Here is a 13,208-nt window from a genome sequence, read left to right on the forward strand (position 1 = left end):
CTCATTCTTGATCTTATGGGAAAAGCACTCCATTTTCCCCATTAAGTATGATGTTAACTGTGGATTTTTCATAAATGCCCTTCATTATGTTGAGATATATTTCCTCTAAACCTACTTTGTTGAGGGATCTTCTTCTCAATGGATACTGTAATTTGCAAATGGTTTTTCTGTATCTATTGAAATGATTGTATGATTTCTTCTACTGATGTGCTGTATCATGTTGATTGACTTGGGAATATTGAATCATGCTTGCATCTCAGAAATAAATTATTCTCAAATGTGATGAATGATTCTTATAATGTATTATTGGATTTGATTTACTAATATATTGTTGAGGATTTTTGCATCTTTGTTCATCATGGATATTAGCCTATAGTTTTCTTTTTTCTTTCTTCTTTTTTTTTTGTAGTGTCTTTATCTAGCTTTTTTTTTTCTTTTTTTTTTTTGTTTTTTGTTTTTTTTTTTTCATATAGCTTTTATTTATAATACTCCAAGCCAACAGCAGCAAAGCACTTCAAATGAATAGTTATAACTTCAGGCATTTTGTCAAACAAAAGACTTCGTTCAGCTTCAGTATAATAATGGCAATTTTCACAGAAATATTTATCTTCTCCTACAATCCTCTCCAGTGAAGCAACTGTGAAATTGCCCATCTCAGGGTCTTCATTTCTGTTTTTGGCTCTGGAGAAATTTCAGAACTCTCCTCTACTTTGGAAAGCTCATCTTCTTGTACTGGCACACTGATGTCCTGAAAATCTTCTCTTCTTTCTGTTAAACTTTCACATTCAAAGCAATGACTCCTTAATACCAGCTGACCTTGAAATAATTTCTCTACTAGCTCAAAACCAATTTGCTCTGCACCTTTGTTTATGGGCTTAACTTCATTAACATTAACGGGCTTAACATTATCCCCTGGAGATTCAAGTTCACAAGCATTAGTTGTGTTATCATTTTCATACTTCCCCAAGTCCTCTTCAAGATCATATTCATTTTCTTTCAACTGTTCTTTGGATTCCTGGTTTGTTGTTATTTTCCCCAGACTACAGAATTTAGAAAGAATGCTGGGTTGCTTAGCTGCAGGCTTTAACCAATTTATTTTAACTCTTGATTTCTTTTGTGAGGGTCTTGCATTTTCATTTTCAGAAACACACTTGGGGATTATTTTAGAAGGAATCTCTAATGTATCGCCTATAGCTTCCTTTTTTATCTGGTTTGTCTCTAGTTCTCTTCCAATGACTGGTGTTCCTTGGACACTTTAACTTTTTTCTGCATGTTACCAAATTCAATGTCATTTTTTCTTTTCCCATTTCCTTTTGGGAGTTTTTCTTTATAATCTTCAGAAGGCCTAAGATTGTCCATCTCTATGCTGCTACTACCACTCATTTCCTGTTTCTGATGAGGTTTTTCTTCTATCTTAGTAGATAATTCTACCACATTTTTTACTTCTTCTTTTTTTAGGAGTTGGCATGTTTCTTGAATGTTCCCCAAAATACATTGTAATACTTCCTGTGCATCATGCTGTAGATATCCTTCATACATAGGGTATGAGTTCCCTGAGTGTGTTAAGCAGTCACCTTGGCTGGTAGCAAGTTCATCAGTGTATTTTTCTGGATTTAAGAGAAAGCTAGCCTGAAGCTGTTCAACTGAAATGATCAAGGACTGTAAACTGCATATTAGTTCATAACTTGCCAAAGAATCTTCTTTGCAATTTCCCTTATCTTTTTGATTGGCTTCATCTTTTAGGGCTTCTTTCTTCCTTGAAGAAAAGTGGTAATTGAGTCCGGCATCCGGCTCCCTGCGTGGAGCCTGCTTCTCCCCCTGCCTGTGTCTCTACCTCTCTGTCTCTCATAAATAAATAAATAAAACCTTTAAAAATATATCCATTAATCCATTGGTATTATTATTTATTTCAATGCTTAAGTTGTCCCAGCTTTGGCCATTTGTGAACCCCTTTAAGCTAGAGGTGAGATAAGAAATCTAGAGTGGTCAAAGTTGGGAAATGCCCTTCCCCTTAGGTGGAATGAGGCTCTGGACTTAACCTCCTAAGGAGAAAGGTTTTTTTTTTTTATTTGTTTTGTTTTTAAAGATTTGATTTTTTAAAATTATTTTTTAAAAGATTTTATTTATTTATTCATGAGAGACACACACAGAGAGAGAGAGAGAGAGAGAGGCAGAGACACAGGCAGAGGGAGAAGCAGGCTCCATGCAGGGAGCCCGATGTGGGACTCAATCCCAGGTCTCCAGGATCACTCCCTGGGCTGAAGGCAGCTCTAAACCCCTGAGCCACCCGGGCTGCCCGAAAGTTTTTATTATGGAGATGAATATGGGCATATTTCAAAATGATTATTTTTCTTCTCCCCATGCCCAAAACATTTGGTTATTTACTGTGAGAACTTGGTGGTATTTCTGGAATAGAACCTGCAGAAATGTGACTCTCCTCCAATAGACCCCAGTGTGTTTTCATTCACATGCTAATGCACACTCAATCTCTAGCAAGCAATTACAATTACTATTTAAATGTTCCTCTCCAGTTGTAGCTCCAGTGGCTTTTCTTCTAGATAATTCTATCTCACCTGTGTCTCTAGATTTCCCTGTCTTTGTATATTTTGGAATAGCAGTTCGCCATGCAACCTTGATTTTATGATGGGTCCAAGAAAAGTTGTTCAGAGTTGTCTTGTTGTAGGGATGAAAGTGACAACTTCTGAGCTTTTGACGTTATCAGAGCTAAAACTTGAAGTCCAGTGAATTGATTTTCCTTTAAAATTTTATTTTTTTATTTATTTTATTTTTTAAATTTTTATTTATTTACGATAGTCACAGAGAGAGAGAGAGAGGCAGAGACATAGGCAGAGGGAGAAGCAGGCTCCATGCACCAAGAGCCCGACGTGGGATTCGATCCCGGGTCTCCAGGATCGCACCCTGGGCCAAAGGCAGGTGCTAAACCGCTGCGCCACCCAGGGATCCCCCTAAAATTTTATTAAAAAGTTTATTTTGTTAGTTTTCAGTCTATACCATAATTGAGAGGAAAAGACAGAGATTCCCAATACACCTCTCACCCCATAATGCTTACCCTCCTCCATTATCAACATCATTCACCAGAGTGGTAATTTGTTACCAACTGAATTGTATACCCAATATCCAGGCACTTTAATGTATTTAAACTATTTTTCACAAAACAACAAATATGTGAAGGAAATAAAACAACAGGTGAATCAAATATGAGCATACTTCCTGCCTTTTGTTTTCCTTTTCCCTCCTAAATGTGAAGGCATTTTTAGATATAAAAATAAACTGTTTTCAAAAATAAGCACACAGAACATAACACTAACTATAGTGCATCTCCTTTTATTGTCTCCATTTTACAAATGAGTCAGTCAAGTAGACAATCCTTTGCTCAACATGCTGGGTATTGGGTCACAAAAAAAGATGATAGGGAGGAAAAATGTAATTGTATTAGATAATGCAAAACAATAACTGCAACAAATTCTCCTGCTTCATAAACTTTTTATCATAAGTGCTGAGTTTCCCATTTATTTGATTTGAATGTGAAGAAATAAATTTAAACTGAAACAGTCAGATTTGGCAAAATACTAAAGCCTAAACACTTTTGGGTAAGCTGATACTGTTACAAATATTTAAAAATGATAAGATTATATTGTTACCTATTTGTTTTGATCGTTATAAAATGGATTCATAGGAGTTGATAAAATATAACACAATTTAATATTAAACCCAAGAAACTTAAATGTTGACCTTATAATATTTGTACAAATATACTAAATTATCAATAGATTAATCAATCGATAATCTTAGCTAATTTTTAATATATAATGGCTCAAGCCATTCCATCAGCACTACAAGGAATGGAAATGAATTTTGAGCCACAGTAAACTGAACTTTCTGTTTTTATCTGTTTTTATCTGTCTTAACAGGTCTAATCATGGCTAAATGTAAGCATGTTTAAATATTAACTTTAGTTAAATTGAAAATGAATTTTACTTCATTATGTTAGAAGGTTCTAATGCTGATTTAAAAAATAACATACAATTCTTATTTATGTAAATTCTCAAATCTCTTTGGTTACATACTCTTTATTTGGATCCCTTCCATCTATATTTTATAACAGTAGGATTATCTCATAGTAATATTACAATAGAAGTTTATTTTCACTTTATTGTGACCTTTCCCCTAGAACTTATGTATACTTTCTTTGCTTTTCAAATCTCTTCACTTAGCAAATATCATTGGGAATAACTCCTGGATGTAAAGGAAAAGAGGAAATTTTATGTTGTACCAGTCTGTGAATTTTTTTGAAACAAGGCATGAGAAGCAGGTATCTTAAGTTATAATATTGGTTCCAAGAAGCTATTGAGGAAGAAAGAGGGACTGTTTGTAACATAAGACATTGCCTGTTTTTGTTTGTGGCAATAGTAATTGTGGAAAGGGCACTAGAAAGTGGTCAAAGGTTTTAGTTGGGTAGGATACTTATTAGGTTGGACAACTTATACAAATCACTGAAGCTACCTTGAGATTCAGTTTATTCATTCACAATAACCTTATATTATTAGGTTTTTATATAAAATGTTATCTAGTGATCAATTCCTGTTGGGATGTTTCACAACTTTCTAGCAAAACACAAAGTCAAAACCAGAAAACCTCAAAACATTGAAAAATAAAAATAAGATAGAGAAATTAGGTTGGTGATTTTTAGATCTCCTTCCAAATCAATTTTTCTGTTATATGAATTTTTAATGACATTGCAATTTCTGAGGGCTGCATTTAACCTCCACTGTGTGCCATTATCCTTCAAAAATTTCAAGAGCCGATATTTGGTTGAATTGTAAATCAGTTTGAATTAGGTCATTTCTTAAAACTTGATATATTCATTCTAAAATGGTGTATATGTATAATTTCAAGAATCTGTGAAATTTTAACCTGTGGATGTTATTAGGCATTATGTTAACAGCAGGATTTATTCAAGTAACTTTCAATAACAAAATGGTATGATGTATTCAAATTATCCTAATGTTCATCTAAGTACAGGCTTATGGATAAGAAATGTTTTAGAGTTCATATGCATGATCCTCTGAATCAAAGCAACCAAAGTAGACTTAATACTTGGGAATTTCCTTCTGTACTATAATTTGAATGCATTAGATATAATATGATTTCTGAGGAAGCTATTATGAAATATAGCATTAAAATTTCACTGGCTTTCTGTTTCTAACCACGTAGGATCAATTGTTAATAGAAATTACTCTCCCCTGTAAAACAACTACAAAATTGAACAAAATATGAGACAGCTATTTTCAGACTTTGGACAGCAGGCGGTACAAGACTATGGCTACCAAAAGAAGGGGAATGAATAAGGTGAGTTCTACACTTAATGCAGCTTTCTGGCTAAAAAATATTTTTAGCCTGCAGCAGAAGAATATGGAAGATACTGCACCTGGAGGTTAACTATACTTTGCACAGCAAGTTATTTCTTGAAAAGAGTTCTAATGGCATACTTCAAAAGCTACCACAGTCCACACCTTACAAATTAAAATTCCACTTCTTTATACATGTTCATGGAGCAGCTCCACAGAGGTCTTTCTTCTTGAGGGGAAACTTAAGAGTCTCCAGTTAGTTCACTAAGCCTCTCTTCTGTCTTTAAGTTTGGTTTTGGGGCCCACACCAGTATTCACTGTCTCCCTCCACCACTATCCATCCTAAATCCTCTCATTCTTAGGTTTTATCTGCATGTCTTGTCGTCTTACCTGTTGGTGTGACCCAAACCCATTCCTGAAGAATCTCAACCCTTGGAAAGTACCCATTTTTTAGGCATGTGTCCATTCATTTATAATTTAGCAAAAGAGTCCCAAGAGATACCCAAGTGGATCAACTGAGTTTTGCACATTCTTTCACATTCTTTTTTAAAGATTCTACTTATTTATGAGAGAGAGAAAAAAAGAGAGGGGGGTGCAGACATATAGGCAGAAGAAGAAGCAGGCTCCCTGCAGGGGATCATGCCCTGAGATGAAGGCAGGCGTTCAACCACTGAGCCACTCAGGCTTTCCTCTTTCCCATTTTGTAAAAGCAGACCTACCTTTTCTTTGTGATCAAGGTAAATTATTTCTGCCAAGATACTGACTCCTCTTCTCACTAGCTGGTTTCCGAACAAGAGAAGTCAGAATACCTACAGGACAGCCACAGTTGTCCCTCACTATGTCTTTTTGGCAAGGGTTCACCTCTCTTTAGGGATCAGAATCTCTAATTGTACGGAATCCAGAGATGTGGCATAAGAAGCACAAATTGCCTCAGTGAGTCACTGGGAGCAATGGTGAGTGTAACTTTAGACTTCCACTCTTTGGTTCCTGGATTCACATAGCCTGTCTGTGAGAGTGGGAGAAACAGCCTCATAGAATTTTTAGCTGTAGTTTGTATACTGCATTCTGAAGAGTGGTCTACCATTCTTGAAGTTCTTGCCTCTGAGCTGGAGCTTTAGCTGCAGGGTCACTCCAAGGTTTATTACAGCAGTTGATATGCTATGTAAAAAAAAAACAATGGATCTCATAAATTTGGGGCTACTTATTCAACTATTTCATCGTGAAATGGGTGCCCTGGTCAAATGCTTTATTTTGTGGGATTCTAGGCTTGTGGATTAGGCACTCTATAAACCCATGGATAATAGTACTGACTCAAGTTCTGCAGGCAAAAAAAGTGAGCCCATATCTGCAACTGTACTTTTTGTAAGAAAGAATTACTAGCTTCTCCAGCATGGAGGAGGCCAAAAAGCATAAACTTATCACAAAGCAATGGGTTGGCCTACTTGAGGAATAGGGCCATATAGGGTTAGTGTTAGTGTTAGTGTTACTGTTAGTGTTAGTGTTAGTGTTAGTGTTAGTGTTTACTGCTGACAAGTTGGAGATTGAGAGGCAGCAGTAGCTAAATAGGCTTTATTAAATAGGGTTCATCTTGGTGGTCCAATATGAAACCTATGTTTCTACCACTGTGGCAAATCTGGTGCCTATGCTAGTTCTGGGGTGGCCAATGGGAAGTTGTGGCTTCCATCAACTGGCAAGTTCATTGTTCAGTGGGTCTTCCATGGCAGGTGCTTTCTAAAATATGTTAATATGTGATAGTGAATTCTTGACACTTTGTGCACATTACCATATGTCCATCCATATGTTTCCACTTCAGAACTCTTTGTGTCCAATATTCCAATGTTTTCTTTCCATGTTCCTGGCCAGCTGGCCAGGCTTCTGGTCACTTTCCAGAAATCCATATATAGTTTTCATCTATGCCTACTTGTTTTTCCACACAGAGTAGATGCCAGGTGAACCATTTAAAGGCCTGTCTATTGGGAATATTTTCCTTATTATTGTCTCTCAAAACCACCCTTGCATGTGGCTGTAATTCAGCTGCCATTCATTTTTAATTTGCACCTGTATACTGATTTAGAATATCTGAAATCCAAGCTCAGGTTTTTCCTTCTCTTTCAGCTTGGCCTATAGAATACTCGCATCCTCATGCCTATAGATAGGAGCTAAACGTGAGATGCTGGTATAATGTTGTAGGGTAAAATGAGGCCTGGGCCTTCTACTCATGTATTCTTTTAATGGACTACTGCTTACAATATCCACATTTATGACTTGGCAGGTCTAACATAATCCAGGTCGAATGGATACTGTGGTCACATATTGACTGAATGGTTTACGGTCACGTTATCTGGGTCAGTAGCAGGCCAGGATTTGTTTTGCAAAAGGTATTGAATTCACTCATGCAGGTAGAGTAGCCTTATTGCAGAACCTAAAGGCCTGCATTATGATTATCTTGATGGAGCTTGACATAAACATTAACACTGTATCTCAACACCCTTGCCACATCTGGCACCACAGATTTTTGCCCCATGGGATGGACTAAGTGGAAAGGCTGCTTCCAGCACACTTTGAATCTGCCATATGGGTCTTTTCTGCTCCAGGCTTTACTCAAGCTGGCAGCCATTAGTATCACCTATATTTGGGCCAAAGCAATATTCGTAGGCGTGCAGTGCATTGCCTCCACAATCTAAAGATGTTTACTGTTACTGTGCTGCCTCCTTTTAAGGGGGCAGCAAGAGTGCATGCGAGATGTAAAAATTGGTCTAATATTACTTCTGAGATGGTGCCCCAGTGTACTGTACCCCTCATCACTGGGCTCCTACAAAATTAATGGACTCTTAAGTGGGTTAATTTTCTATTCTCTGAAGCACATGTGTCTTATCAGGACTTTCAATGTGAACACCCCTTGCTGTTTCTGACTAGATGTCATAGATATGATGGATCAAGATGATATTTGGCAGGATGTTCAGGTGGAACAGATTACCTTGGAATATATTATGCAGAGGGAGGAAGAGTTAACTCACCTCTGGTGCAAAGTCGTAAATGAGTATTTTTGTCCACATCGTCTGAAAAGCTTTTTTTTAATTGTCTTTTTGAATTGACATAGAAGAAGATGCACTTTCAAATCATTGTTTGCATACCCAATGCTTGTAACCATATCAATATGTTCTAGCAATAATACTCTTTCCAGCATAGCAACTATGATTTAGGCCTACTACCTAGTTGAACTTGCAATTGTTTATAGTCATTTTACATTATCCATCTTGTTTTCTGCAGGGACCATTATCTACTAGGACTAGACCATCTCTTAAGAATTATGGTAGGGACCACCACATCTACACATTTTGGATACATAATCTAAGTTTTTAAATATTTAACCTAAATATTTAGATATTAAATATAGATTTTTTTTTTCTCTTTAAAAAACTTGCTATTCATTATTGAAGAGAATGCCCAGCTCCTTTAGAGTATATTCAAACCCTTTCCTTACCAGGCCTCCCATTTACCCAGCTAAATTAGGCAAGCATATGACCCTATTTATCAAATGGCATCCAGGAGAGGAGGCAAGGGAAGCTTCTGATGGGACATCTGTTAATATTGTGGATAGAAGCAGTTGTATTGTCTTCTACACAGGGAATATGCTAACTCTTGATAGATACCCTGATACAGAACACTTTGTTGTTGCTATTATTACTTGTTTTCAATTCTTCCTATGTTTTCAAAAAAAATTAGAACCTTTTATTTTTTAATAGATCAATCTCTTAATCGAGTCTACCACCCATACAGACACACACACACAGCTCCTGAACTTGTTACTAGGCTTACTGCCTGGCATCATCCTATGCTTTTCCTTGGTTGTCATCCTTGAACTACCTCTACTATTTCTGAATTTAGATTATGTTTCTCCTGGATCTAAAGTCTTCCTTGTTGGTATACCTCTTTTTGGGATTCACAGATTCTAATAATTTATGAGATTCAGTACAGACATACTCTGCCTATCTTTTGACTTATGCTGCTCCATTCAGGACTGGTTTCCCTCTTTACCTGATGCACTGCTGTCCCCCAAGAATTCTTTATCTCATGTTCTGAAAAATCTTGTTGCCACATTCCTGTGTCAGAGCTCTGACTTACTATATCCTTTATTTTCCTATTCCTTGGTTCATTTAACTCCCTGCTTGGTGGAATACAGCATCCAGAAGCTTCAAGAACAAGTGCAAAGAAGATAAATTTTTGAGAAATTTCATGTATAATTTAACTTGAGGTCTTTATTGTCTCTTTGCATTTGGTTGATATTTTTTACTAGAATAGCATACTAGATTGGAAATAATTTTCCTTTAAAATTTTGAGGTATTTGTTTCTGCATTTTAGCTTCCAGTTATCTATGGAGAATTCTGAATCCAAGTTCCTGTTCCCTTATATGTGTATTTCCCTCATGATTAGTGATTCTGAGCACCTTTTCATGTTCCCACTGGCCATCTGTATGTCTTCTTAGGAAAAAGAATGTCTATTCAAATCCTCTGCCCATTTTTTAATTGGATATTTTAAACTAATGAATCATAGGAGTTCTGTATATATTTTAGATATTAACCTCTAACCAGTATATGATTTGGAAATTTCCTCCAATTCTGTAGGTTGCCTTTTCATTTTCTTAAATATTTTTTTCTTTTCTCTGCAGAAGATTTTAAATTTGATGTAGTCTCACTTGTTTATTTTTGGTTTTGATGTCAAATCCAAAAATTCCTCTCCAAGGTTGATGTCAAAGAAATTTTTCACTGGGATGCCTGACTGGCTCAGGTGATAGAGACTGTGGCTTGATCTGAGGGGTCATGAGTTTGAGCCCCATGTTGGATATAAAGATTACTTTAAAAATCTTTAATAATAAAAGAGTTTTTCATCTATGTTTTCTTCTGGAAGGTTTATGGCTTGGGGTCTTCATGATCTTTTCTAAGAACAGAAATTTTTAATCTTGGTGAAATCAGATTTTTCCTTATTTTTTATCATTTATGCTTTTTTTTGGTGACCTATATATACGATCTTTGTCTGCTCTGAAGTGATAGTTTATTCTAAAATTTTATAGTTACAGATTTTACATTATGTCTGTGATGCATTTCAAGGTAATTTTTGTGTATAATGTAATGGTCAAGGGTTTTCCCCCCCCCCCCCCATATGTCTGTGGTGTTGGCCAAGCAGTTTGTTGAAATGACTACCTTAGGCCCCACTGATACATTGGTACTTTTGTCAAAAATCAATTGCCCATAATAGATAAGCCTATTTCTGGACAATATTCTATTTCCTTGTCACTATGTCTATATATTTTTTGCAAATATCATACCATCCTGATTGTTATATCTTCACAGCTTTTCCACAAAGAGAACTCCAAATCATAGGTGAATTCCATCAATCTTCTAAGAAAGAAATATCAATGTTATACAAATAAAAATTAGAAAGGAAAAAATACTAAGTTGTTTTACGGAACCATCATAATCCTTTTTATTATAACCTAATAAAGGCACTACAAAAAATTACCAATATTCTTTATAAATACAGATACAAAATATCCTTAACAAAATAGTAATAAACTGAATTCATTAATATAGTCTTAGTTCACAAGTTTGGCTTAGATTTTTTTGTTTTGATTTTCAGAACTTCCAAAAATGCTGTTTCATGGTTTTCTAGCTTACATTGTTTGTTATGAGAAGTTTTTAACTCTTTTTGTTTATAAAAAACGATTCTTTTACTCAGACATTTTTTCTGGTTTTTGCTCTATTATGGTTTTAATAAATTTGATTATGGTGTGACTCAATCTCATATTCTCTGTTTATGTAGCTTAGAGTTCTTTAAACTTTTTGAATCTATGAGTTTATAGTTTTTATCAAATTTAGAAATTTTGGCCATAATTTCTTTAAAACTTTTTTTATGCTCCTTTATATCTCTTCTCTTATCTAGAACTCCGATTAAAAGTATATTATTTGAAAATGATACATCTGAGAAGGAGTTAGTAACCAAAATATATAAAGAACTTAGCTCAATATCAAGGAAACACAATCTGATTAAAAAGTGGCCAGAGGACTGAAAAGACACTCCTTCAGAGAAGACATAAAGGTGTCCAACAGACATGTGAAAAGATACTCAATCTCACTAATCATAAGGAAAATGCAAATCAAAACAACAATGAAATATCACTTTAGGCTGTCAGAATGACTAGGATTAAAATACAAAATATTAATGTTGGCAACAATGTGGAGAAAAGGAACCGTTATGCACTCTTGGTGAGAATATAAATTGGTGGGGTCACTGTGGAAATGTATTATATTACATGAAATATGTCAGACTGAGAAAGACAAATATGTATTGTTTCACTCATATGTGGAATCTAAAAACAAAACAAATGGATAAACAAAAAGAATCAGACGTATAAACACAGATGAGAAACTGTTGGTTAACAGAGGGGAGAAAGGTGGAGGGATGGGCAAAATGGGTTAAGAGGAATGGAAAATACAAGCTTTCACTAATGGAATGAATAAGTCACAGGAATAAAAGACATAGCATATGGAATATAGTCAATGATATTATAATAGTGATGTAAGGTGACAAGTGGAGAAATAGCATAACATATAGAGAAGTTTGAATCACTGTTATACACCTGAAACTAATTAACAGTGTGCCAACTATATTCAAATTTAAAAATTAAATATATTTGACTACTTGATTTTATCTCACAAGTCACTGAGGGCGCATTTTTTTTTTTTAAATCTCTGTGCTTCAGTTAGGATAGTATTTATTACCATGTGCTGCAGGGTCTCTGGTCATTTTTTCTATAGTTTTTCAACTGCTCTTAATTCCATCCAAGTGAGTTTTTCATTTCCAACTCTACTTTTCAACTCTAAAAGTTCCATTTCGGTCTTGAAAGAATTATTTTTATATTTCTCATTTCTTGTCTCATTATGTTCAAGTTTTGCTTTAAATTTTTGAGCATTTCTGTCTTTCTACTGAATAGTATTGTTCTGGGTTATATATCATATCTTGCCACCTTTCTCATGTCTTATAACTTTTTAAAGATATGAATGTTATATTTGTGAATATTATTTTTTGTTTTCCTTTAAAGAGCATTGGTGTTTGTTTTGGGAAAAAAAAGTAAATTTACTTTTTTATCTTTGTAGTAGTTCTAACATAGATTAATCTAGTCCTAAAGTAAACACTTATTGCAGAGACATGACCTTTTAGGATTCATTACTGAAGTCCTGTGTGTGCATTGAGAGGTCTCTCTGATACAGTAGGGATGTTAATGTCTCTTAGAGATGTATGAGGTCAGAATGCTTTAGATTATAGTTATTCTGTGATTTTCCTTTGCTTGGTATAGAGTTTAACCCTAAGAAGATTTATTTAAGTCAGACTTAATAGGAGTCCGATTCATATTTTTTGATGTACTTTTTCTAAAATTTCCTTCTCTCTGGTACTTCATCCACAAATTCCAGATACCTTGCCCTTCCCAGCTCCAATCTCTGTCTCTTAATTAAGTCAGATCTCCATGTGTACTTGGAATTCCCCTCTGTGCACCAGGACTTTAGGCATAAAGTCAGGGTAAATAAGGAGCTTACCTTTTCCATTTTTCTTCTTTAGGTCTTGCCACCCCTGTTAGCCAATGTTGAAAAAAGTTGTTTTATTTATTTTTCCCAGTTGTCTAATTGTACATGGTTAGAGAGTAAGTCTAGCACCAGATATTCCATCATGGCCTTAAGTGGAGTTGCTTTTTCATACAGTTCACATCCTGGGGGTATATTCTCAGTATGTAATTTGGTTCAATCATCTAAAAAAGAAGGACTGGAATTACTTAATATTGCAGAT

At 35.2% G+C, this 13,208-nt stretch overlaps 1 pseudogene; it reads right to left on the reverse strand.

Moving 5' to 3' along the window:
• Positions 1-476: 476 nt before the first annotated feature.
• LOC140603574 (ubiquitin carboxyl-terminal hydrolase 1 pseudogene) lies at positions 477-8,425 on the reverse strand (annotated as a pseudogene).
• Positions 8,426-13,208: the final 4,783 nt, after the last annotated feature.

Source organism: Canis lupus, chromosome 14 (genome assembly GCF_048164855.1).
Source record: "Canis lupus baileyi chromosome 14, mCanLup2.hap1, whole genome shotgun sequence".
In the NCBI taxonomy this organism is placed as follows: domain Eukaryota; kingdom Metazoa; phylum Chordata; class Mammalia; order Carnivora; family Canidae; genus Canis; species Canis lupus.